This window comes from Pogoniulus pusillus, chromosome 18 (assembly GCF_015220805.1).
Source record: "Pogoniulus pusillus isolate bPogPus1 chromosome 18, bPogPus1.pri, whole genome shotgun sequence".
Lineage (NCBI taxonomy): Eukaryota > Metazoa > Chordata > Aves > Piciformes > Lybiidae > Pogoniulus > Pogoniulus pusillus.
Genome location: NC_087281.1, coordinates 19,760,505 through 19,786,825, shown reverse-complemented (window position 1 = coordinate 19,786,825; position 26,321 = coordinate 19,760,505). Strand labels below are relative to the sequence as shown.

Sequence of the window (26,321 nt, the reverse complement as noted above, 5' to 3'; positions counted from 1 at the left end):
CGAGCAGGGAGGGGGTGGAGCTGTGTCTGGGAGGCCTCGCTCCGGCTGCCGGGGAGGGGTGGCGCTGTGCATGGCGGGACGGCGGAAGGCTGGCGGGCGGCAGGTGCGCCGGGGCTCAGGCGTCGGTGGCCGGGCTTGGAGGTGCCCCGGTGGGGCGTGCTGGGCTGCTGTGCTGGGGCGTGAGGCCAGCTGCCACTTGTGTGCCTCTGCACGCCCGTCTGGCTGCACAGGTGTTGGAGCCACCCGTGCCGACCTAGGCTGTCTGTGGTGGGGGCGTTGTGTGGGTTAAGCCTGGCTGAGGGAGCCATGGCGGTACCGGTACGGGCCAGGCTTCCGTGCCTGCCCTTAGGAAACCGCCTGGATTAGTTTTCTCGGTTGACAAAGTTTACCAAGAGCTGACAGCAGCCTACCTGGCCACCTGGGTGTAACTTCTGTGCTACCTCAGGACCATTCAGGATGGTGAGTGTGATGTAAGTTACTGAGAGTGATTACTGAGCCATTAGGAGCCAAGAACATATAATTGTGTTAGTACCTTGAGACTCAAGACCTGCCAGTGCTAGGAAGAGCAAGAGCTTGACACCAAGCTGTATGGTGCAGCTGACAGTGCTGGAGGGAAAGGATACCATCCAGAGGCACCTCGACAGGCTGAAGAGGTGGGCCCAAGCCAAACTTATGAAGCTCAACAAGACCAAGCACAAGGTCCTGTACCTGGGTTGGGACAATCCCAAGCATCAATATAAGCTGGGCAGTGGCTGGCTTGGAATTAGCCATGAGGAGAGGGACTTGGTGGATGATAAGCTCAACGTGAGCTGCCAGTGTGCACTTGTAGCCCAGAAAGCTAACCAGATCCTGGGCTGCATCAAGAGAAGTGTGGTCAGCAGGTCGAGGGAGGTGATTCCTCCACTCTGGTGAGACCCCACCTTGAGAACTGTGTTCAATTCTGGAGCCTCTATTACAAGAAGGTTATGGATGTGGTGGAACATATCTGGAGAAGAGCCACTGGGATGATCCGAGGGCTGGATCACATCTCCAGTGGAGACAGACTGAGACAATTTGGGTTATTCAGTCTCAGGAAGAGAAGGCTCTGAGGAGACCTTATTGTGGCCTTCTAGTATCTTAAAGGGGCCTACGAGAAAGCTGGTGAGGGACTTTTTAGGGTGTTGGGTAGGGATAGGTCTAGGGAGAATGGAGCAAAACTAGAGGTGGGTAGATTCAGTCTGGATGTTAGGAAAGACTTCTTCACCATAAGGGTGGTGGGATACTGGAACAGGTTGCCTAGGAAGGTGGTGGAAGCTCCATCCCTGAAAGTTTTTAAAAGCAGGCCGGATGTGGCTCTGAGCAACCTGGTCTAGTGTGAGGTGTCCCTGCCCAAGGCAAGGAGATTGGAACTGGATGATCCTTGAGGTCCCTTCCAACCCTGATGATTCTGTGACTAAGATAAGGAAGCTTCACAAAGTATACTGAGGGATTCATATCTAAGAGAAACAGATGTTGCTGAAGCTTGATGACTTTGTAGAGGTTGACAGCAGAAACATCTGGATAAGCCATGTGAGTGCTGACAGATGCTGCTGCAAGACATAAAAACATACAGTTGCTCTGTTACACCACATTAATGATTGGGTAATTGCAAATCTGTGTTAGTAGGTAATAGGTGATTCTTTTCATAGCCTTACCTAAAATCTCTGAAGAAACATTCCTATGATGTGCCCAGTTTGGCTGGGACATTTCATGAACATGACAGAAATATTTACCTTTGTATTTCTGTAGTTCATGTCCTAGCCTCTCAATTTGGTCAGCAGAGGCCAGTTGTAAGTTTGTAGGAAGACTGCAATGGGAGTATGCTTTGGCCTCTCTCATTTAATGAATCGCCATGCCAAAGGCTTGAGTTTCCACCTCTAGCATTGTGTTTCTGACAGTAATATTTGTGCTCCCTGGCATTATGAGGAGTAGTGTCAGCAGAGTGTGGTATGTACGTCTCAGCCCTACCTGCTTCTAGGCAGTGGTGGGAAGGCTGATGCCTGAGGGAGCTCTCCAGACCTTGTGGTGGTTCACAGACAGATCGACTGTTAGCAGCTTTGGAAGATGCCAGGGCGTAGTGGTGAGTTGCAGTAGGACAATGATGGCCAGGTTTTAAGACCTAAAGTGTTCCATAGGAAAAGTCTTAATTCAAAAAGTTGTGTGTTTCCCCATCCCCCCTTGAGTTTCAGGTGAACACTTAGGGAAGTATTTTAAAGAAAACAAGGTGGCCCAGCAGAGACTCAAAAGAGGTAAGGTTAAGACCTTGGTTATGTGTTAATAAGCAGAATTGTTTGAGTAGATACAAAAGCTGAAGGCAAGTATGTGGTCTATTCAGTAATATGAAACCATTATAAAGAAGCCTGCTGAATTGTTGCTGTGCCTAATTTATTAGACAGCACTGCTATGTATGTCACACAGAAGTTGGCATCTAGGTGTCCATATGCTTCAAGCATTCCATACATATTTGCATACATAAATGTAAAACATACATATATACAAAAGAAAAGACTTTTCTCCCTATCCTTTGGTGAACTGGTTGTTCATGCAGACCAGATGTGGGGTTTTGAAATTACTAACCTCAACAGTATTTCAGTCCTTTTTAGGTACTGATACAATTTCATCTTTAAGGTATTTGATTGGTTGTTTTTTTTTTCCATTGGCATCATGTTCCATATTCCATTATGCCTGGAATTTGATGAGGTTTTGTCTTCAAGGCACAGCAGCTAAGATGCTGACTCTTCATGTTTCCTGGTTGTCTCCTCAGTGCTAATAATCAATCTGAGAAAAAAACAGTACTGTGTTCTCTGTTGCCTGTCACTTCATGGACATTTTCACTGTAACTTCTAAACTGCTGCTTTTTTTCAATTGCAAATATGAGTGTTGAAAGTATTTTATTAGGACACACTGTTGGAAATACTGTAGGTCATACAAATGCAGACTTATACAGTTATATATATTTGAACTGTCAGTGACTGTGCCTGAAATTATTATATTAACTGTGTTGTCCTAGATCTCTAAACTACATCTTGCCTCATGCTTCCTAGCATAAGCCATCTCACCAACTGCTCAGGGTCAGGAAGACTTCAGTTTGTGAATCCTTAACACAAGTGCAGCTTCACTGAGGGAGACAGTTTAGTCACTGTCATGGTACAAAACTCCAGAGGAAATGAGGCTTTTTAATATGAAAAAAATGAAAGAAATACTTTGCTAAATAGGGCATTTAGCAAATGGACTTTCTCGGATCCCTGTAGACTTTTACAAGGCCCAGACTAAAATTTCATGGGGCATTACTGTTAATGCATTCTGTTCACTTGTTATTTCCTCCTCATGCACATGAACTTAACCTCCTTATGTTTTAAGATGTACTGAGAAAAAACATACTGCCCCATACCTAGTGCTGACTCCTCATTAAATATGGTTGTATTTTCTCTTCCATTCTATCATTGGACTGTATGACTTTGGGCAAAACACTTTGTCCTTTTTGCCTCCTCAGCATAGTTCAAGATTACAGATTTTTTCTTACTATGGTTATATTTAAGAATGATCTGCAATTGCCCTTTACACAGTTACTATAATAAAACATTTTTTAACTATGTTTAAATAGTAAATGGAGTGAAAGAGAAGAGAGTGTAGGTAACATTAAGATTAAAAATATTTTTGGCAGTGAGTCAAACTTCATTATTTTAAACTTGGAACTATTGATATTTGTGATTTTTTTTTAATGTGAATGGAGCTCCAATTGTTTAAAAGAGTACTTAAAGACTTAGCATTATTTTAAATATAGACATTATTAGCATTATTTAAAATATAGAAGCAAGATGTTAGAAAAGTAAATGAATAAAAAAATCCTACAGAGGGAAAACTCACAAATACCCTCTAGTCCAGTTGATGCTCTGTTAGGAAAAATAATATAAGATGGGCTTTCCTTTGGAAGGGAATGGTGAAGCTTTGTTGTAAAGGGACATAAACATCTGGCCATACACCTGGTCTCTACACATATTTATAAATCACTGCAGGCATCCCAAGGTACTTTAGAGAACACACACAAAAAATTGAGCTAAGAACATTCATAAGCCACAGAAAATAAAACTGCTTTTGATACAGTGTAGAAAGAAATGAGTTGCATTTACTGCACAAACCCAGTTTGGGAAGACATGATGCAATTTTGCACTTCTTGCACCTTTGCACCTGCTGACTCTCATTTATATCCTCCAGGCAACAAGCAAGCCTAAAGGCCTTTGGCTCATAACCAATGCTGACATTGCAGTGTGGTGGTACAGGAATGTCTGCAGCTCTAGTAGAGCATCTTCACTCACCTCTGATCCGGGAATGCTGAGGTTTCCTGGTATCTTTTTGAATGGTTAGTGTGGTGAGTCTCCCAGTATTGTTTGTTGCTACTCAAGATTGATTAATACATAGCAAGCTGCTTTGCAGATGCCAGATTTACCTGCAAGCCACAAAATGTGTTTGTCAGATTTGTTTCTGAAGCTTGAATGGTGCTCTGAGCTTTTGAAAACTCTTAAGGACAGGCCAGTAGAAGACCCCAAGCTGACAAAGATCAAAGGCATCTGCATGCTATTCAGATCTAGAACCATAGATCTGGGTGTTAACACAGCTATGCTGCGGAACAAGCTGCATATTGAGCCCTTAATATTTCTTTCTTATACCTACTATAGCATATTTTTCTACATTTTCTTCAAATTGTAGACCAGTGCTATGCTAATTACCATAGATGCCATCCATTTCACTCTCCATGAGAAAAAAGAGAAAACTGCTCATCTTTAATAAAATATCCTAAGTTTGTGCTCCATGGATTATTTTGGACCAGACATTTTAAGTCATACGCATTGCTGCTGTGTTCATTGATAGGACAACTTAAAGTGACTACCTTCTTGGTGAGTTAGAACTCTCCCAGAATGCTTTTACTAATAGGACTGGAGCAGCAGCAAATATCTTCAGGGTTATGTAACCCAGAGAACTGAAGATTTGGACTTGTCACTATGGCACTCTTGGTTCTTTTCAATTTTGGATGTTTTTTTTTTTAATTGTATAGAAACTTACTGTCAGTTGTTCAGGAAAATGGCAAGTTAAGTAGTTTCTGAAGTTACCATCACACTTGAGGTTCAGCTGATGTCACCATGGAACTGAGTTTTCTCTCTGGGGGACCAGTGTTGAGGAAGTGCCAAGATAATATAATACAGGCTTTGCATGAATTGGCTAAATGTGCATCTTTTTGTGCCAGAGTCTGACTGAATCAGTAATTCTTATCAGCCCCAGCCATGCTGGGTAAGCGACCAGGATGTGCTCAGCTAAAAGCTTTTCTTAGCATGTGGCCTAAAAACTTCTCTTTCATCTCAAATACTATCACCTAAAGGAGAAGGAGCATCATGCACTGACGTTTACGACTGAGGTGGCTGCTAGCATTCACACTGCAAGCTGAGGACAAGCTTCACTGATAGACTTCAGTTAGGTCCAGCTGTCCTTTTCTGGAACACAGATTTGCCTAACTTTAATTTCCAGATTCTGCTTTGCAAGGGGATAATTAACAAGATCAGTGAGTTCTTTGTGATGTCCCAATATAATTGCAAGGCTCTGTGTAAAAATCTGATCATAAAGAATGGAATCAGCCTTGTGAGCGGAGATGTGCACTGGAATTCAGGTGGATTTGTTCGTTGAGTATTAATTATATGCACAACATCACTGGGACCAGAACAGAAATGTTTTCTCTCAAAAGATGGCTTGCTGGGGATACAAAGGAATTGGCTTCAAATACCTAGTTGCTGGAGTCCAGTCTCCCACAACCCTGGCCAACCATGAACAGATGCTTAGTCCAGGACAGACCTGTGTCGTGTGCCACTGGATTCTGGTGAGAACACGCAGGTGTTTTCCCTGAATATACATAACAAATTCAAAGCTTAGGGTTCAGAAAGACGGGAGGCACAAACCATGGTGACCTAAAAGGAAGAGAACAGGAGTGGTTGTTAGTTTATGCCCTGGGCCCCTGCAGTGGCAGAGGTGTTCTGTGTGGCACTGCTTAGAGGATACCTACATATCTTACTTTGACAAAACCTCCTGCAGTTCCTGCTGAGGTTGCACAGGCATGGCTGAGAATTTTGAGAAAGCTCAACGGTGTGAGGTGGTTCCAACTAGTGTGGTGGCCAACACCGAGCTCTGTAGGATCACCTCATTCAGAAGTTCAGAGATAAAATGCCAACTTAGTTTTACAAGACCATTTGCTGATTTTTTCTCTCTTTATATGGTAAGTGTGAGTGTACATCTGTGTACATTGGGGGGGTGCCCCTTCTACAAGGGGCTTTAGAAACAAAATCAGTCATAGCCACTATACTATTATTGCACTATATTTAAACCAGACCTGAAAAAATACAGTATTTGACCAAAACCCAATTAAATAGTCTTAGGCTTTTTCTGTAACTTCTTTCTTATCATTACAGATTACAAAGGCATTTATGCCTAAACAGAAGCTGTCTTCTTCCAATCATCCTGCTCTTTCTGCTGGGTTCATTCACTAAATCATTTAATCACCGAAGGCCATATGTTACCGTCTTGTGTAAAACGGGTGGAAGAGAAAAAAAACTATGCAGAGATCTCTGCACAGGAGTGGGTGTCAGCGTTCAGCAGAGCTCCCACTATGAAGTACAAGATATAAAATCTTAGCACCAGTGAATGTGACTGTGAAAATAAACCGAGACAGACAAAAGAAAGAGACAAGACGTTGCAAAGTCGAAGCAGACAATGTCTGAATCACAATTCTGCGTGGAAGAGTTAAGGACTAAATATTACAGGTCAGCCCACATGCTCATATTCTTAATATTCTGCCATTAATATGGTTGCTGTGTTCTGCTGCAGTTAGCTTGAAGGTGCCTTTACCTTATGCTTACAGTCCCTCTTTTTGTTGTTTTTCTATACATTGTGTGAATAAGATCTTGTCCCTAATTTGGTTCCCTCTCGTGTCTTCTCTTCTCTCTCCATGTACTAGTGCATATTTTGTCCCAGGTATTTCTGCATGGAGTCATATGCTTTTGTCACTCAGCTTCAGCTGCTGCTCCCTGTCATGATTACTTTGTGTGGTTCTCTCTCATCATGTTTGCTGGGTGACACACCCTTGACAATACATGGCTTGGAGCAAACTGTGGGGTGTGTGCTCACATCAGAGGGAACAAGGTCTTGAGAGGTGCTAGATGTGGAAAATCTATTATTTTTAAAGCAAGGAGACTTTCCAGTTGCGTGAAGGGACCTCTAGTCCACCCTTTTGTCATATCTCGAGGAGGCTACGGTGTGTTTCATGAGCTTGTGACAGTGCTGCAGTTGGAGATGGGAGAGCAGCTCAGTGAGAGGTCTTTGAGAAGCCACTTCTGCTCTTCATGCGCAGAGGCTTGCAGGACAGGGGCATAACACTACAGACTGTAGAAAATACCCTCCTCTAAACCCACACATGGCAGTTTATCCTAAGACTATGAAATCATAAAAGATTATATTTTCATTTGCATGGTTTGCTGGGTTTTATTTGGCAGCTACAATAACAACAGGCTACAGTGAGCCCATAAAACAAAGTGAGAACAGCAGCTCATTTTTGTGGCAGAATGTAATGGCTGCGGCTAAAGGGCTTACATAATTCATCTTAAACCCTTATGCCGCTATTTATTGATGTTTAAATGAAAATTAAACTCTTAGAGCCATAAGGAGGCTTCTGGTATCTGAAACTTGATTTTGAAGCCAATATTTTTACCCAACAGTACCAGCTAAAAGCTCCTGTTGGAAAGCATTTTGCTAGGAGTCACTGTGGCTGGGCAGGACTGGGTGTCCTGTGCCTCCTGCTCAGTGTAGCACCAAAGCCCTTGGAGACCAGTAAATGGTAGAGGGATTGACTGGTCATAACTGGGAGCCTGACTTGAAGGGTTACAAATGTAAACTGTGTTTCCATGATGAAAGAATGGTCACTGAGGTAACCATCAAGAGAATATTTACCACTTTGGCAAACTGTAAAGGTGAAGTAAAACTGATATGTTTGTTTTCCTCAAAGACATTTTATGGTATGAATGGCATCTCTCTGATTAGTCTTCTGAGTAGACAAAAGATTCAGCTAGCCACGCTGTTAGAGTAGAGGAAAGATCGTTATTTCCCAGAGGCTTTTAGAAATGTTACTTTGTTTGTTTCTCAGATTTTAATGTGATGTAACAGTTTTTTTCCCCTTCTCTGTTCTCCAGAAGATAAGATCAGACTCAGGGAGTCAATCGCTGCTTAGGGAAGTGTCCTGCCTCCAAGCTGACTTACATAGTGGGACATATGGCATAAGTTATATTTGGACAGATGTGAACAAGTAGTCAGTGGATTTGGTAAGATTCTTTATGTAAACTAATTTGCACAGTGTCACTGTTCTATCATTTTTTTTTTCTCCTTCCTCAATCTGATCTTTTGCCTTTTTCAAGAATTTTAAATACACATCAGGTCTATCTAGTCTATAAAGCTTTAAAAGCATTTAAGAATGTTCAGCCATGTCAACAGTATCTGTTTTTCTCCACGCTGTGATTGGTAAATATCTGCTTTTGTTGATAAACTAGGCACAGATGATAAACTGCATGAGCTGCAAACCCCATGTGGTTAACTGCTTCGAGACAGCCAAGCTCAATGCAAGTAATTTTCAATTAATCGTTTAATTTGACCCTTTGATACTCCTGTTCCACTGATGTGGAGTTGAAGCACAAAGTAGTTCCATATCTCCTAGAGATAACATAAATAAATAAATAAATAATGGTTAGATGCATTTCAAAAGATCACTTAGTTCACATCCCCGATGTCAGGATCATCTGTATCTGGACTCTTTCTGAGATGCACTGCTTCATCTTGGAAATCCCCAGTGAAGGAGACCCCAAAGTCCACTCAGGCAATCCTTTCCACTGCTCCAGTAGCCTTTCCAGAGACACATTTTCCTGGTGTCTTCTTGTTAGTATTGGTGTAAGAAACTTGTTGTTGTCCTACCCAGAATGGCCATGCAGAAGAGTTTATTTCTTCTGTATCCTAATAGCTCCTCTATTGGAGGTCAACCATGATAACTCATGCAGCCCTAGATTAAAGAGCCCTGTAAGTTCTTTGCAGGTCATTTATCATGTTTTATTTTATTGTTTTGATCTAGTTGGTCCATATCCTTCATGGCCACACCCTGGCTGTGCATCCTGTACTTACACAGTTTATTATTCCTACCAAAGCAAAGTGTCCGCCTTGCACTTGGCTTTTTTGGGGCCATTTTCCTATCTGCCAGAACCATTCTGAATTACAATCTTTCCTCTAGTCTGCTTTCATCTTATTTCAAGCTGGTGTCATCTGCAAATTTAAGAGTTGTGCTTTTAATCTGTTTATCTGTATTGTTAATGAAAAAAAAAGAAGAGTTGTATTAAATTTAGGGCAGCTACCTACTCAATGTAGCCCTTTAGTTAGAAGTTTTGGTAATGATCCATGTGTATGGTTCAGCAAGTCCTGCTCCCACTGGTTAGTTTTGGCTCAACCACGTTCCCTGGTTTAGTCACGAGAGCATCAACTAGAGCAAGGTGAACAGCCTGGCTGCAGGCATGCCATAGTATTGACAACCATCTTTCAAGGTCTCTTAACTTCTTTCAGAGAGGAACATGATTTGTTTAACATGCTTCTTTTGTGGTAAATGAGTACAGAGCAGTGCTCATCTTCTTACTGTGTTCTAGATGATTTTAAAACGTTTAATTACTTGTCTCTGTATTTGTCTGAGAAATAGTTTGGTATCTGGCCCATGATTCTTTTCTCATCCCCTTTGAAGGATAAAATTCTTACCTTGTCCTCCACATGTTCACAAAAATGACTGCTACTGATCACGAGATTGCTTCAGCCAGCCCTTTGCTGTTGAGATGCTGAAGGATAAGTACAGTACAGGTTAGGAAATAATGAGCACTTTATCAATGATTTAGTCAAAGCTGTTTGATGGTGCAAAGGAGGAGACGTGGTGAAGCCTTTCATCCCACCACACCACTTTCTTACTGGCCCCCACTGGGCTCACTCTTTCATGCTAGCTCCTAAACCACACTTATTCAAAATTAAACTTTTCCAGCATGTTATAACTCTCAAAAGATAGCGTGGGTGGGTGAAAAAAATATATTCCTCAAGGCATGAAAATAGATGTAAGTGGATATTTGGCATAAAACTAACAAAAAGTAAAGCAATGGAAATCTATTAACTGCCACAGAGATAAGTTTTTAACTGCCAGTGGCAGTTCAGCATACAGGTCAATAGCTGCACCTGATGCTCATCTTTTTGGTACAGACATGTGCTGTGTAAGCACATGTGCCATTTTCATTCCCAGCCCCACTTTTTAATGTTTAAAAGCTAATTAAAACATACAGTGGCATTTTGAATCAATATAGCGTATGGACTGCTGCAAATTCTCTCATCAGGCGTGTTGCCCTCAGGAAGCAGCATTAACTTCAACAGCAAAATAGGGCTGTGAGCTCATTAATCATCACACTCAGAGACAGACTGGGTGGCAGTGGCAGCAGCTCTGTGTGTTTCTGGTGAAGATCGGATACGATGGTTAGATATGTGAAGTGTTGCACAAACATTAACTACTGTACCCAGCTGTCTTTGCAATTGGCATTTATCATCTCAGCTCTTCAGATTATAAAGCAGAGCTGGACCATGAGGCAGGTTTTTCTCAAGTAGAAAGTGGGTGTCAGGTTGTTACAAGAACTCAGCATCCTGTTTTTCTAACTCTGAAGTCCCTTTAATTCCCTGGGACAAAGAAAGAACACCCTCCCCCAAACTATCTCCTCCCCAAAACAACACTCCCTCCACACCCACTTGGGAATGAATGTATTGAGAAGAAAAAAAATGTAAAAGAGGGAGAAAAAGATAAAGGAGGGAGGTGGAAGGAAGAGGTGAGGATAAAGAAAAGAAGAATGGAAATCAGAGGCAAAAATAAAGTTAGAAGAAATTAGGGAGTAAAGGGAAGGAAATTGGTTTATGTGTATAAACATAGTTATCAGTGCCCGTGAGAAACATTGACTGCATCTTGTGAGTCCTCTGCTTTGGTACAAGATCCTCACTGCCACTGAAAACCTATGCCCTTGCAGCCCTTGTCCCGCTTCTCCCCAGTCACATCAACCTTAGGGAATGAGATAGAGCTCACCAGAACAAAGCAGAGAAGACTAGTCACCTAATTTAGCATGATTCCCTCTGAAGCAAAGGTTCACAGGCTCTCTTTTGCACTAAAACCTTCTAAGCAGTGGCCTTTTTGTTGTCCTTGCTACAGCCCAGAGCCCTTCTTATGCTTTGTGCAGACTCTGCAGAGCAACCTTCAGGACATACAGTTAACTCTTGTAGTGTGACCCTGTGATTGATTTGTACCTGATTTTTCTGGGAAGTACTGAAGAGCAGAAAGAAAACCTGAATACTGGCTTTTAGCTTTGTGTAGAATTCAGGTGCCTGAACAGTACAGGCTCTTTTTATCATGACTTCATGTTTAGAAGAACTACATTTTTTCTTTTCATCAAAATTCTGTTAAGCTTTGCAGCTTTTTGATGTGCACACATGCTGGAGAAGAAGCTAGAGCCACCTCCTGAGTCTATACTAACAGAAAGTGAGTAGTCAGGTTGGGGATATAGTGGTGCTCTCTATCTTCCTCCTGCACTGTGTTCCATAGTCCATCTGACCACTCTTTAGTTCTGCAAGGAGAGCATGGCAGTGCTCACTGCATAAGCTTGCCTGTGCCTGTAGCTTCTTCTGGGGGCATAGTGGTGTAGTTTTGAACACATCTTCATGAAATCTGGAGCTAGCATTAGTGATTGATGAGAACTGAAAAAGTGCCAGGGAGGAGAGAAGCTTCCAAAAGAAATGAAGAGCAATAGAAGCTCAGGCTGCACATGTATGACACTGCTGCTCCCTCAGAGAGACGGAGCTGAACTTTCCTGCAGTCATTCAAGAAGAAACACTGCATAATCCACATCATGCTATGACTTCTACTCCCCATCTCATGGCATCACATCAACTGTGTAAATACACATTTCTTCTCTGTCCCATAGAGATTCATCAGTCCTACTTTCCTGCACAGTGGAATAGATTTTTATGCCGAGCAGTGAATTTCATACCTCCTACTTTCACCTCTGGAGCCACACAGCTTCTAAGAAGCCTTGCCAAGTCTCTCCTCCTTGAGATGCTAAGGGCCTTGCTCTTCTTTTTTTTTTTTTTTTAAGGATTTTTTGAGTGGAAGATAGAAGAAAGACCTAGGTGGATATGTAGGCACAGGACAAAGAGAGGGGGGATGCCTGTAGGACCTGGTATGGTGAATTAAAGGCACCTTTCCTCACTCTCTTTCAGTAGGCTATTTGGCTGTGTGCTACAGCCAGGTACAACCTGAAGACAGCTGCTAGAAGATGTTCTTCTGCAGTAGGAAGGCTTCAATATTAACGCTAAGTTGAATTGAGAGAGTGTTCAGAGGGCCTTGCAGGCAGAAGAAGAAAATAAGATAGCATAACATAAGAGGGCACAGGAGAAGGATTTTGCTCTGTAATCACAAATTACTCACTCAAAAACAACATAAAGAAGGAAGGAAAAAAATTAACGAATAAAGTCTGCACATTATTTTAAATCACAGAGGTGTCAAAAATGGTAATGCCTATATCAAGGCTGCCCTAATGTAGCTTTAATTTGCATGCCATTGGCATTGATTTGATGTGAATATTTACTCTCCTATTCAATTAAGAAAATCCATAACTGCCACCATATTTTAATGTTAATGTATTTTTACACAGCTCTCTGTTTACCTTATTTTCTCTTCTATAACATTAACACTTTTTTTTGTTAAGAAATGTGTGAAAGATTAATTTGTAGAATGACGGGATATGTGGGTGTGTAGCACAGGCCAGATGGAAGGGGTGTAACATGACAGTTTTCTTCTGTGGCTTCATTTTGTTTTTATTGTTGCAAGCGAGCAAAGTATAACTAAAATTACCATTTCTTCTCTGGGCAAAAAGTGGTAAGTTCCTCTTTTAATCCCTGTGGCTCTCTGTGCTCACCATGCAGCTGCGACCCTGTTCAGCGTAGCTGACAGGTTCATAAACGTTTGTCTAAAACTTCACTTTATGTATTTGAAGACCACTGTTGTTTAAAGCAGGGAGTTTGTACATGGAGCTCCACAATTCTGTGTCATTAAATAGATCCAAATGCAGATTTATTAATAAACAAGAGGAATTTGCTGAGAGTTATCAGTATTCTCTTGACTGCTAGGAGTGTAAAAGGACGAAAACAGCCACTAATGTCAAAAAAAGGGAAAAAGATCTATCTAGGAGGGAGCTTTTAAAATCTATAAAGATATCCATTCAAGAAAGCTTTTTAATTGTTGAAAGAGGGCTGTTTCAAGGCCAAATTCTAATTTACACATAAGTATTGTAGGAGTTTGGTATAGTAAATGTCCTTATTGAAGAATAAAGCAATTAGCACAGTAGCTCGCTGTCATCTGGCACATAAAGGCATTCCAAGAAAAAGTTAAGTGTTGAGGAAAGGAGAGAAATTCAGGACAGCATGTGGGAGAGGAATATGGAGGCTCCTTTTTATGCCACTCAGGAAAAAAAGGAGGGGAGAAAAAACCCACTGCAAACTTAATCTGTTTCTTTACCTCATCATAAATTGACCTAAGTTTCTTCCCTTCTTTTATGTGAAGGGGGGAAAACCCCCACAAACTCAATCTAAGTTCATTCTTAGAGGATAAAATCCTGACACTATGGTAGCATAAGCTGTAGTTATAAATTTTTCATCCTCATCCATGACTGCTTGTTATGCTCTGTGAATGCATCTGTGACCACACCGATACTCCATGAGCTTCATGTGATCCTCAGGTCTTCTGTGTGTTAGTGCCACCTGCTTCCTTATACATGGGAAATCACCCCCTGAGAGTGATTACCCCTTTTTGCCACAACACATTCACACACATCTTTTGGCTGTGTTTTAGTGCCCTGCAAGTATCCCTGCTGCAAAACTTGGGACCTTTAAACAGACACTTCCTTCTGTCTGTAGACATATATGCATGCACAAAAGTTTGTACATCAAGAGACTTTTTTACTTGACATTTTGACTGCTTTCAGGATGGGGGCATGTGTATGTGTACCAGCAAAGCTGTCAATTTTATTCCATTCTCTTGACTGAAACAAGAGGGTTTGCTCAAGTGTTCACAAATGGTTTTGGTTTGACACACAGGACAACAAGTTTCAGTCCAGAGGGGAAACTTCTGAGAAGCCAAAAGAAATGGAAATGGAGCATTCAAATAACTACTTTAGCAGCAACTTAATTTGATTTTCTACAGTTTGAATGATAAAATAGAGCCAGAAAGATGTATTGAATCCTCCCATCTCTGTCCATCCATCCTACTGCAGATGGAGGATTATTCCATTTTGACTGTTTGCCCAATCTAGGTTGCTGCGTCTTTGTTGCATGATTTGTTAAGTAAAAATAACAAGGTTTTCACTAGTTTCTCTGGGTGAACACTGCTTTCTGTTAGCCAGGGGCTTGCTGAGTCAAGAACTCTTTTTCCTCTTATCCACATATTTGTCAAATTTGTGCCCTAAATGTAATTGACATATAGCAGCTTTCCACTTTTCTCTTTAGTATTCCCCTAAGAGTTAGACCTTCCAAGTCTGTGAGCGGTTGTAGGTTCTTCTCTGGTTTATCAGCTCTTTGATGTTTAGCATCAGTTATACACCCAGAATTACTGGAGCATACTCCAGAGCTGCCAGCAGTTTATCCAGTCTGTCCTTGGCTTCTTGTCGCCAGGGATGTTTTTGCTCCAATATCACACTGTGAATTCGTATCTCAGAGCGAGGAAGTGACACAACTACAAGAAACAAGGAGAACGCTTCCAGCGCACTCAGGCGAATGCAAGAGCAGACCACAGTTGCTAGCATTGCACATTGCCCTTTTACGTAACACTACCTGGAGGGATGGGTTTGTAGATATGCAGAAGCTTTTGGGTGCCATCTTCACACCTCCTTCTCAGAGCTAAAGGGGTGAAATGTAAAGCCATCTAGTGTTGTAATCGCCAGACTCCCGTCAGGAATGCACTGTGTACCCTCAGTGTGGTTTATTATGGCCGCATGTGCCAGCCTTGTGCCTAGTGAGCATGGTCTGTGCCAAGGGAGGTTTTGAATCCAGTGTGAAACAATGGAAGAAGTGAGCTTGGTGAATGCCGTCAGAAAGGAGCAAGTGAAACCTCATGTCGAATGTAGGGAGAACTCTAGATAATGAGAACAGATGCCAACTGTTCTGCTATAAATGCACCATACTGCCTCGAGTGACTGTTAGGAGCTAGCTTGCATTACTTAAGTTCACATAGCAATGAGCAAGACTATCAGAAATCGAGGGCTGTCCATTTCCAGGTAGCTGTGGTTATCCTGGTTCCTAGAGGATGCTGCGGCTGCCTTCTCCATGCCCAGCAACTTCCACACACTCCTGAGAATACAGTGGGTGTTGGATGAGGAGATAATCAAGCAGGAACAAACCATCTCAGCAGGTAGGAAGGTATTTTTGCCTGGGAAGACCCTTTGCAAATCAAACTAGCTAAAACAAGCAAAAATAATATCAAACACAGGGACTCAAGCAGTTCCACACATGTGCTTGCCCCATTTTCTCCATTGCATTCGCTACACTCTGCAAGGAAGGACGAAAGCTGGAGTTCAATCCTTGCTCAATAAAGCCATTTTATGCCATGCTATGCAGTGTATGCTCTGCAGGGACACCTTATTCTTTCAGTAGCACATGACTGTTTTGAGATCATATTTCTTTTGCTTTCCATCACATCCCTCAGCACCACTTCTTTAGAGACACTCTGGTTTGACTCCTGTTTAAAGAGGAGCGAGAGCTAGCCAGTGGGCCACCAGTTTAAAAACTGGCACTTGTCAAGCCTGTTTACGTCAGCCATTTGCTGTATGTTTTTCTGTTCTGATATGTGTAAGTAACTTTTATTTTTTCACTAGCAATACCAACAAAAAGGACCTTCTTAAAAAATCTCAGGCACACCCAAGCTTTCATTCTTAAAACTGACTGCTAGTACGCTGTTTCATTTCAAAAGGTAGTAACTGAGGCTGAGTAAATGTGTCTTCAGTGCTGCTAAGACAGTCACAGTGAGGCTTTACGCATGAACAGGAACAAGTGGGCTTCAGGAGACAAAGGCTATGCATTCATCACTGTGAAATATAAACTTACAAGACCCAAAGTACTGGGGAGAGCAAGCAGACTGCCAAGCTGCTTAATCTTGTCCACTTCCATTTTCATAGCTCATGTACAGGATTTGAATCAGTGCTGAAACTATTCATTGCATAGCACCTTTTCTCCCCAGTTTTCAGAAACTAGTTTCTTGTTTGGTTTGGGATTTGTTTCTTTGTTTTCCCTTTCCTTTTTATCTTGTATATTTATCACACTGCTGCAGAGCTGTACTTGGTCCATAGGTGTGTCTGAGGATGCAGAGGAGTGGCTGTGTGCCAGCCTGCTCTAAGGCCTGGGCAGACCAATCATAATCTAATAACCTAGGTCACCCTCAAGGGGTGGGTGCAAGGGTCTCAAGCAGCCCATTTTCTGTCTCTGGTTACACTTCTCAGTCTTTGGCACTGTTTTGGACTTAAAAGCCTGGAACAAGAGGAGGTTAGGGAAACTCTGCATGTCTCCTATACAACACAGGAGGTTCATGTCCATTGGAGGCAGCTCTTGGTGCAGAGGCTGGGCTGTGGTCCAGAGCCAGAACAAAACATTTGATTTCTTTTTTGATGCAGATTTTTGTGGCTGCTTTTTATTGTTAGGTTGCATTTACTTGCTAATAACAAGTATTACCAGCCTTGCTTCCACTGGTTGATCTTATTTTGTCTCCAGTCATCATAAAATTCTAGAAGCATCACAATGCAAATGTTTCTTGTGTATCAGTCTCTGCTAGTGGCCAGTTTGATGTGGAGTCACATACTTTCTCCTAGTGCAAAAGTAAATTAAACTAATTTTAGCAAGAGGCAGAAAAATGTGCACATCTCTAGAAAATATTCTTTGCCCCAGCCAAATGAACAAATACTTCACAAGGCTGAGCAATAGTGTCGTGCTTTCAGGATACTCTCTGCCAAGGATTTTGTTCTCCTGATGATATTTAAGCCCTCTGCTGATGGGACAAAAACCTCTGGGAACCAGCCCCAACTGGGGCTTTCCCATTTCACTGAGAGCATGGAGCTAGCAATAATTTCAGGGTAAGCAGCAAGCAGAAAAACTCAATTGACATCAGCCATGAAGAAATATAAAATTTACCTCTGTTCCTTTATTGGAAATTAATGGATATTGGAATATTGCTGTTTGATTATTTGAGACCTCACTCAGCCTCAGAGTGGGCTGGGATAGCTGACTACACCTTCGCCCTCACACCCACCCAGTAGAAAGCAGGAAGCAAGATCTAACCTGTCCACTTTGTTTCTGGAGAAGCACTGATTTGTGTCCTGCCAGATGCAGCTCATGTGAAGTGTGCTTATCTGTTCATGGGCTCCTTAAAATACTGACACACTCAGACAGTATCCTCAGTATTCAGACTGGGTTTTGTAGGAATGATGTGATGACTGCAAGAAGGTCATCTGGAAGTTTCAATTGGAGTACTCAGAAGAAGAATGTAGTAGAAACCACTAAATCTACATCACCTGCTACCAGCTCACCAGCAAACTTTTGTTTTCCTCAATAGCAGAAGAGAGATCAAATGGTTTAGTTCACTGGGCTAGGAGTCAGGAGATCGGGTATGCTCTGGCCTCAGCCCTGCATCAGACACTCTGTGGTATCTCCTACTTTGGTAAAGGAGATTTGAGTTACCAGAGCAGTGCTCTGTGGAGCTGCCTGGGAAGCAATCAGATCAGACAGAATCGAGCTCCACAGAAAAGCTTATAAATATATTAAATTGATGAACATTTACTGTACGCTGCACACTGAAATCTGGCAACACTATCCAAAAGAATTACACATTTTAGGCCTGAACATAACATACTGTATGCAGTAACTCACATCAGAGCAACCCATATGCTACTGTTAATGTGCCAACTGACACATGTTAAGCCACAAACATAAGAAAGTATTGGATTTCAACTGCATTTTTGTATTCCAGTTATTCCTTGGGTCCATTTTTTCTAGTCACCATCATCTTCTCTTTCTCAACAGCCTCCTTCACCTAATACATCTTCAACTCCCCCAGCCAGATTTCCTGCTGGATAGATGCTGCCCTGGAGACAAAGCGACTAATGTAAGTACATAGGCCGAGAAGCACAGAAATAGAAACACCCCCCCACAATAATCTAGGTCACTTAATAGCCTACTTTCAGGGTTCTCAGTGAACCCTATACCCACTCCTGCTAGGCAAAGAGAAACCCTGAGAAGAAGTGGGTGGATGAGTAGACAGCCAGCCATCCTAAGTGTCAGATCTGACTCCTCGGGAGAGATGCATCGAGGATGCTCTGACAGAATGTGTCTGAGCTGGAGGCAAATGTTTCTGTATTACATTCTGCCACCTCACAATATGTGCATGCTATCATTGCTTGATGTTAATAACTGGATTTTTCCAGGGATCTGGTGAGAGCACCCCAACAATTACAATCATTTTATTTCTTGAGTTTCCAAAATCTGATATTTAACATAAAGCAAGTTAGAGCAATGGCCTCTGAGCATAAATGTGCCCCAGGTAGCTGGAAGGAATCTGCTTCTCACCTTTCAGGTTTGTGAAGGTGTGACACCAGCAGCTTAAAAATGCAACAAAGAGGACCAAATCACAATTGGCTTCAGTTCTGCCCAACTGGTCGAACTCAGATTCACATGGGACTGATAACCAAAATTGTGCAAAGGAAAAGGATGCCATTTCATTATGTAAGCAGGAGGGTTTAAAAAAAGGAAAACCAAAAGGGAAATGAGCACATGTCACCATGAAGATTTAAACCACAAACTTATCAGATACTTAGGGGAGCAACTAATGTATTTTATATAGATCTGCTACTGAAGAGGATCTGACAGAGATTTAAGTGATAGATTCCACAAGTATTTGGCAAAGCATCAATAACGTACTAGAGAACCAGACTCCTGAGTCTCTTCTTGATTAAAGGAAAGCTGCTGCTGAAGTCTGAGAGCTAGAAAAAGTGGCTAAATGTTTATGTGAGAAACCAGGATTTGGCTCCCACCGCTGCTAGAGCTGACCTGGTGTAGGTTGTGAAATGAAGGAAAGAGTAGCTGGCTTGAGTTTAGGGTAGGAGGTGAGACTGCACAATAACAATGTCCTCCAGTGCATGGGAAGGGAGACATCGCAATGGACGTAGCCCCAGCCTTTACTTCAACATATGCCTATGAATTATTTGGATCCTCTCTCTTGCTCTGTCCTTTCAGCCAGTGTGGACAGCACAGTGTAGCCGATAGCAGCACGTGCTGCCAAAGCTAGTAATACCCTGGAGATGACAGAAATAGTATCCTTGAGGTAAGCTCTTGCACTTGAATTTCAGCACAGAGAAATCTTACGGGATTCCCTTACTCAGAGTTCTACACCTTACTCTTTTCTAGAAACTTCAAAGAATTTTATGCTAAGGAGCTCTTTCATCATGTCCTCAGACTGGCTTAATTAAGTTGAGGAGACTACAGCACTTTTATAAAATAATCAGAGAAGTGTTTACCATTTAAACACACTACTGTATTTCATTTTGGTTTTAATATGATTCTGGCTTCCTTTTTTATTTCATATATAAGTATAAGATTTGCCTGTGAGTGACTGCAGCTCCTAAACCCCAAGAGATTAGGCATGTTGATAGCCCTGCTCATGAAAGTTTGCAGAATATAGATATCTAAGACAATTCTGAGTACAAGACGTTCATGGATATTAACTTTCATTGCATAAGAGCAGGCTCCCAGGACTTGCTTTCTAATCAGTGAGGAGGAAGGTACTACCCCAAGGTCTTTTCTGTACAACTGTGCTCCAGAGCCCTGTCCAACTGGAAGCCTGGGATCAGACCTCCCTCCTCTTTGTTGTCGTAAGGGAGAGTGTTTGGAATAGGCTTAGCATGAATGCTTTCCGTAGTGTGTTCAAAACAATGCTTGCTTTATATGCCTGAAGCACTTGTCTGCAGAAGTAAGACAGGAGACACTACATGCAATAAATGTTTGAAGTTTAATAGTGCAAGGTCAGTGGTTGACAGAGAGTGTTAAGGGCATGAGAAGAGTCTTGCTCTTCTCATCTAATCAGATATTCTGCACTGAGCAGTGACCAAAATATGATATGGGAAGAGTATGAAAGCAAGAGAAACATGCGGCAAAACATGCTCTGATAACGGTCCCTCAGCCTCCAGCTATTTGCAACTCAGAGACCTTCTGAGCCAGGGTTGGTTTCTTGGTGTTTACTCAGTAGATTATATTTTCTTTAATGAATTTGTCCAGTTGCTTTATAAGTCTAAATAAAATTTTAGCCTCTTGTTGCAGGCCATCTCTAGCTAAACCACATGCTGTGTGTCAAGGTGGTGAATATTCTTTCATGGGTTTCGTATCTGCCATCTGACAGTGTAGTTCTTGTATCAGAAGAGACAATAAGCAATCCATCTCTGTTCACCTGGTTTATACCACTGCTTTTTTTATAGATTCTTGTAATCTCTCCTTCTTTTCCAGACATAAGAATCGTGGTCTGTTTTGTCATTCCTGGTATGATGTGCATGAATCTACATTGGACAAAAATTAAACTGTTTTGTTCAAGAAGAGCTAGAGTGGATAGGTGAACAGAAACGCTTAAGCACAAGTAAACAAGGAGCTAGGAAATTGATTAGGCTGCAGTAGACATGGTACTTGTAGCAGGTGGCCCTCTCAGACAAAGATGGCTGAAGCTCCTGTCTCAGTACCTGCAGGTGGTTCTGTTAGGCTGCTGATATTATTTCCCAGAAAAAGCAAAGCCCTGTGTTTCCCAGTTACTCTGCTTTCCTGTCACAGCTGTAGAAAGCTTGGTGAAAAGAGACATGCTTCATGCTCTAGTAGCTGTGCTGGGAAATCCTTTCTCCCCTTGCAGCGTGGCTTCCTCCTGCCTTCTTCTGTAAGGGAGCTAAACTGGAAAATTTCTTGCAGATTACACTGCCCCTCCCAGAGGCTTCAAGTGATTGGAGAAGAATGGTTGTTGTCCCTGAAAATGCGATGTAGGACGTGGGCATGAGCATGATGTCCTGGTGTTTATGCACATCTGCTGGCCTCATAGCACTGCTTCCACCCACAGGGAAGGCTAGGGGAGATATGCCTACCAGGACACTGCTGGCATGTCTATGTGCTTGGTTAGTACCTTGAGTGAAAGTGCAGCTGGTTGGGAGTTAAGAAGATATTTATGAATGGCTCCTCCTGAAAGTGAATATGGGTTGACAGCATCATTTGCTGTATACCTTAATGTTGTCATGACATCTTGTACGACATCCCATTTCATCACTTTTCCAGCTTGCACTACAATTAACAAGGAAAATGACTGAATTTAAAACTTTGTCTTTAAAGTATGTTTTTTTAAAGCTTGATGCTGTCTTATCACACCTGAAGTCATTACAGATGAGGTGGGGACCAAGAGACTGAAGTCCTGTTGTTTCCTTAAAAATAGATGACATTCCTAGTGATCTTCCACCACCACCTGTTATCAGGAACTGAAGTTAAATAAGGAGGTTCATTATTTCATTTCCATGGTTTGAAGCAATAGATTTGAGGTGTTTGCTCTCCTCCTTCCCTCATTCAAGCAAGCAAGCAATCTTTGCAAAGCACAGCTTTCATTTAGCTGTACCCAGTTGGTACTTGTTGCCAAATGGAATGTGGATGTGCCTCAGAGAATATCACTCTTTACTAATGAAACGGCAATTAGTTTAGGCAACTTATTAGCATTAGTATTTACTTGCCTTTACAATATTACCTAAAAGCAGCTTTGAGAAATGTGAAGTGCAGCATTATCTGTTCAGTGCTATCTTTTATATTAATTGTCCTATTAAGTGTAAAAATCTGACATCTGTACTGCATGCACCTATGTTATCATCATCTCAAAGCAGATGCAGAGTGTAAGGCGACTTGAACAATCAGCACTGTAATTTGCACAGTAACATTGTTTTAGATCTAATTAGTGCTTATGCAGATCCCTTACAAAAATGCAAAAACTGCACCAGGATGTCATTGTTAATGAATTTAGTGCAAAACACATCTGCATAAATTCCATTTCATCAGGAAGAAAAAAAAACAACCCAACCTCTAAGTTCAACTGCTATTTGCTCAAGAGCCAAAACACTGTGAATTGTGCCCACTATGTTTTAGCCTTGCTCTGCTGGCTTTGATATTTCAAATAAATAGTACAAAGTTAAAGCCTCCAGCTGCAGACCAACCCATCTGTAGATGTTTGTTATATTTGGCAGTATTCAAAGATGATTTTTCTTCCTGCTGAAAAATCAAATAAAATTTTAAAAGAGGTTCTCTCAGAAAAAAAAAAAAAAACCCAAACCAAAATTGAAATTCTTATCAGCCAAAAAATCAGTTTAAAAATATTCTGTGTGGGTCAAGTGGCAGAGCTTTTGGAACATTGGGCATGCATGCAGGATGTGCCTGTAGCCTGAACTCTATACCTTGCTCCGTGTGTGTGTGCTAAGTCCGTCTGAAGTCATCTGTAGTCTGCAGAACATATCCATGGCTCGCAAGGAGTGCTGCAAATTAATACAGTTAACTGGTTTTAAACTTCATGAAACAGTTGCCTTGAGAACTACTCACCTACCATTCAGGAATAGCATCAAGATCTGCTCTGCATACCTTTACTTCTTCAGAGTTGTTTTCTAGGTTTTTGACAGGGCTCTGAAGTTGATCTTCTTACAGTAAAACCAGGCTCAGGGTTTTGTACTGGCATCAAAAATCTCACTCAAGAGTTTGAAGTCCATCATGAGTGATTTTCAAGATAACAATACATATTTGGTGGGTCTTGACTTTATTTATGACCTTCATATATGGATGCAACTCAGATGGACCTTGCAACTTCCAAGCTTTCATTAAACTCTTTTGTAGGCTTGTTTACGGAAGTCTTGGATCTATAGTTTTCCTCCTTAAATAGAGTGGAGATGTTTTTTACAAGACCAGGTGATGTTATGACTGTTCTGACTGGTATTGGCCCATAACAGGGTTAGGAGAACATCAGAGCAGGAATCAAGAATTCCCAAAATAGCAACTGTGGCTGTCTTCCTACCTTGATCTACCTGAAAAACATCTTCTGACAAACTCGGGTCACTTAGAACAAGCAGGTGACCCAAAATCAGGGCTTACATAGTGTATGATATTGGAGAGATCATGCATACCAGCACACTGAATAGCTAGAGGCACAAGAGAAGTGCAGTTGAAGCAGATGAGCAGTCTCAGTCCTATATTTCCCCCCAGAATTTGGAATTCACAGTCAGGCTTGGAACCTTTTCCTTGGCTATCATTATCTGAAGCATTTTGCACATCTGCAGTTTTTTTCTAAAGTGTTCTATTATTTTTGCATCTACAAGGTCTGCTTTTGCCTAAGAAATCAGAATGGGTTCATGGAAGAGGCAGAGATCATGGTGTAGTTCAGAGATGTATTTCCTACTTCAGGTTTTGTCACAGACTTCCTGTGGGTGATTAAGTCAGGCAAGCAATTTTGCTTTCCATAACTTCATTCTGTGTTTCTGAAAATGAGGAACAATAGCACTGGTGTGCCCCAACAAGGCATTCACAATGGATGACTATGTTAAAGATGCTGAGATGTTCAGATATCATCTGGTGGACCTACATAAAAATCTTAATATAATCTATCTTCTTGGATTGAAGATAGAGGCTGAGGGAGCTGGGGTTCTTTAGCCTGGAGAAGAGGAGGCTCAGGGGGGGACCTCATTGCTGTCTACAACTACCTGAAGGGAGGTTGTAGCCAGGTGGGGGTTGGTCTCTTCTCCCAAACAACCAGCAACAGAACAAGGGGACACAGTCTCAAGTTGTGCCAGGGGAAGTCTAGGCTGGATGTTAGGAGGAAGTTGTTGCCAGAGAGAGTGATTGGCATTGGAATGGGCTGCCCAGGGAGGTGGTGGAGTCACCATTCCTGGAGGTGTTCAAGCAAAGCCTGGATGAGGCACTTAGTGCCATGGTCTATTTGACTGGCTAGGGCTGGGTGCTAGGTTGGACTGGATGATCTTGGAGGTCTCTTCCAACCTGGTTGATTCTGTGATTCTATGATTCTGTGAAGTGGATAGCTTCACAGATTAACAGATGAGTCTACTGAAAGCCTTCATGACATTGCTAACAATACATTTGTTAAAAGGAGATTGCTGCTATATATCCTGTCCATCAGGCTTCATTTTTCCTTTGGCTAGCAAAAGGACGTGCTAAATGCCCAAGACCCACATTTCAAAGCTCAGATGATCCCATGCTAGTGACAACTGCCATGGCAGCCCCACAGAGACTGAACCAGCACTCCCAAGCTGCTAGCAGAGGGTGCCCATGCTGCAAACTGAGGGAGTAAGAGGACACAAACAAGCAGGAATCACAATAGACCTGTATGTGATGGAACTAAAGGGGGACAGCTAACAACCAATGAGATCACAACAGCGTTGTGTCTTGGCTGTTGCACATGCGTTTGTTCATACAGATACGCACCATTTCATACAGAAAATGCCCCTGCTGTGTTGAGTTCTGCACAAATAACTGACAGAGACAACCTCCTGATATCTACCTTTCGGTTTAAACCAACAATTTAAACCAGGCTTTTCATCTCCCCATCTTCTTCTGTATTCTTTATTAGAACTCGGTTTCTGAGACCAAAAGATTCCCTTCTATTGAAAGGTTACTACTGAGAATCAGAGAATCATAGAATTCTCAACATTTGAAGTTAGAGTGCACAACCCTTTTTTAATTTAACATGATATTGCAAATGTGATGGACTTAAAGCACTGAGGGGAAGAGAAAGACTATGGTAGACATGTAGAACATGGTGGAGATGATAAGGTCAACTGAAGGAATAGAAGGAGGTGAGAGAAAGGGGTGAAGAGAGAGAGGTGGGTGTCATGATGAGGAAATGAGACAAAGAGCAGAGTAGCTGTGTGTGAGCTCCACAGGAAGCTTCCTCTGAATCACAGAATCAACCAGGTTGGAAGAGACCTCCAAGATCATCCAGTCCAACCTATCACCTAGCCCTATCCAGTCAACTAGACCATGGCACTAAGTGTCTCATCCAGTCTTTTCTTGAAGACCTCCAGGGACGGTGCCTCCACCACCTCCCTGGGCAGCCCATTCCAATGGGAAATCACTCTCTCTGTGAAGAACTTCCTTTCCAAAACCATCAGATCTCAGCCATTGTATTAGTTTTCTGGTTTGAATCATAGAATCACAGAATGTCAGGGGCTGGAAGTGACCTCGAGAGATGGTCAGGCCCAGCCCCCCAGCCAGAGCAGGATCACCTAGAGCAGATCCTCAGTTTGTGAGGGAAACTAAGCACTGCACAAAGACGAGGGGACATAAATTCATTGAATACAACTGCTTTGCACCCATTGCGGCAGCAGTGAGTTTTGGCTGGGAACATTAGCAAAGCGTTTCCATTCAGAAAGCAAAAGGTGGAGGCTGTGGACACTCAGTATAATTGTTTTCCCTTTGTTCCCTCAGTGCTGCTAAAATAAAGTTAAAGTCATGTCGTATTTCCGAATAGATCTTCAAGCAGTTCACAGTTTCCAGCATCTGAAATCTTGTTTTACATGCTGGAAAGTGAGGAGGTGCATGAGCTACCCAGGGTAATGGGAATGAGTGATGGAACCAGTCTCTCATCTCCTGAGTTGGTCCCACATCACTGGCCTGGCCTTTGGTCACACCTTCAGAAATATTTCCACATTTAAGTAGCAATTAATGTTTCTGTATTTTATTTTTTTTAATCCAGTTTTGACTCTTCTTTGTTTACATTTCAGGCATTTCTCCATACTCTTCATCTGTGGCTGGAGATGACCATGTGTAGCTGCCTCAAATCATTGTTCCTCCAAGCAGTTGCTTGCATGCCTTGAGAGATGTGGGAGGTGAGGCATGCTGCTGGCCTGGATCAAGGATGAGCCAAAATGGGCATCCTGAGGAATCCCAGGAGGGAGAAAGCCTCTCCTCCATCAAAACATTGGATGAAATGTGGCATATGAGAAGGACAAGCAGACTTTTTCTTCCTTGCTGTGAGAAACCTTTTCACGTGAACTGTGCAGTATAGAAAATTCAGCCTTTCCCTGTGCTTGCAGGTTAGCCTGGGTAATAAAGGCACTTCATTCTTCACTTTT

At 42.1% G+C, this 26,321-nt stretch overlaps 1 long non-coding RNA gene across 6 annotated transcripts; it reads left to right on the top strand.

Moving 5' to 3' along the window:
* The first annotated feature begins 67 nt into the window (after positions 1 to 67).
* LOC135183543 (uncharacterized) lies at positions 68 to 26,321 on the top strand. Of its 6 annotated transcripts, none has more exons than XR_010305592.1 (7): positions 68 to 459; positions 2,208 to 2,267; positions 4,234 to 4,378; positions 6,471 to 6,821; positions 8,244 to 8,372; positions 18,214 to 18,295; positions 25,971 to 26,321. It is a non-coding gene; the product is annotated as an uncharacterized LOC135183543 (long non-coding RNA). The 6 variants fall into 6 exon arrangements; XR_010305594.1 differs by having other exon boundaries at positions 2,202 to 2,267; XR_010305591.1 differs by having other exon boundaries at positions 2,175 to 2,267.